The 1,275-nt window shown below is 48.2% G+C and overlaps 1 protein-coding gene across 2 annotated transcripts in view; it reads right to left on the bottom strand.

Moving 5' to 3' along the window:
- The window catches only part of Med24 (mediator complex subunit 24), a 25,846-nt gene that overhangs the window by 23,717 nt on the left and 854 nt on the right, over positions 1-1,275 (bottom strand). The gene's annotated exons all lie outside the window — the stretch shown is intronic.

Here is a 1,275-nt window from a genome sequence, read left to right as displayed (position 1 = left end):
CACACACACACACACACACACACACACACACACACACACACACACACACACACACACTCTGTGCCAGGACCTTGGTTCCCACCTTTAATCTCAGAACTTGAGGCAGAGGCAATTTCTATGCATTCAAGGTCAGCCTAGTTTACACAGTAAGTTTGAGGCCAGCCAGGGCTACGTGAAGAGACCATGTCTCAAAAAACAAAAAACCCAGGACCTTGTCCATGCTGGGCAAGTACTCTCCAAACTCAGGTACATCCATACCTCTGGACAATATGCCTTACATTTCTGTTTTAATCCCTATGACATCAAGTATGTGTACGATACACCTAAACAGAACGTCTGTGCCGAGCCCAGCTCTGGTGCAGCAATGCCTCATGACCTTCAGTTCTGTGGCACCGGGGAGAAAACCCAGGGCCTTGTACATGCCAGGCAAATGCTTTACCGGTGAAATCTGTTTCCAGCCGTACTTTCAGTAATGAATGTCTTGTGATTTCTCTCTCCCAGCCTGTGTCTACTTCTCCCCTCTGTCTCACTAATCTGTGTGGCTAACTCCAACTCACTACCAAGACCTCCATCTAAACATCACTTCCTAGGGGCTGAAGAGATGGCTCAGAGGTTAAGAGCACTTGACTGCTCTCCCAGAGGACCTGGGTTTGATTCTCAGCACCTACATGGTGGCTCACAACTGTCTGTAACTCCAGTCCCAGGGACCCCAACACCCTTCTCTGCCTTCCACAGGCACTGCCAGACCATGACATATTTGTAGGAAAAGCACCCACACACATTAAGTAATAAAATGAATAATCCTGAAAAAAAAAAAACACTTCCTCTAGAACACCTTCCCTGGCTGCTCAGACAGGAGCAGGGATCGTGTCCAAGCCCTCCTTCTATCATTTCCATATTCTGTCCTAACCATACCACAAATCCATCCTATCAATGATTAGCGAGCCTGCATCACTTTCTACATTCCCTGTGTGCTAGGACCAAATCCCCAGGGCCTGCTATTGTCTGAAATACTAGGGTAGGGCTACAACTCAAATATGGAACGCTTGCCTAGTATGTCCGGATCCCAGGTTGGTTTATCAGCAACCACCCACTCCCAAACTATGGGAAGTAGTAGCAGAAAAATCAGGAATTTAAGTCCAACCTGGGCTACATAAGACACTGTCTCAAAAATAGAAACAAGGGCCGGGCGGTGGTGGCGCACGCCTTTAATCCCAGCACTTGGGAGGCAGAAGCAGGCGGATCTCTGTGAGTTCGAGACCAGCCTGGTCTACA

The sequence above is a fragment of the Microtus ochrogaster genome, unplaced genomic scaffold, assembly GCF_000317375.1.
Source record: "Microtus ochrogaster isolate Prairie Vole_2 unplaced genomic scaffold, MicOch1.0 UNK31, whole genome shotgun sequence".
NCBI lineage: Eukaryota > Metazoa > Chordata > Mammalia > Rodentia > Cricetidae > Microtus > Microtus ochrogaster.
The sequence above is the reverse complement of the archived record's forward strand: the minus strand, read 5'-3'. Positions and strand labels throughout refer to the sequence as shown.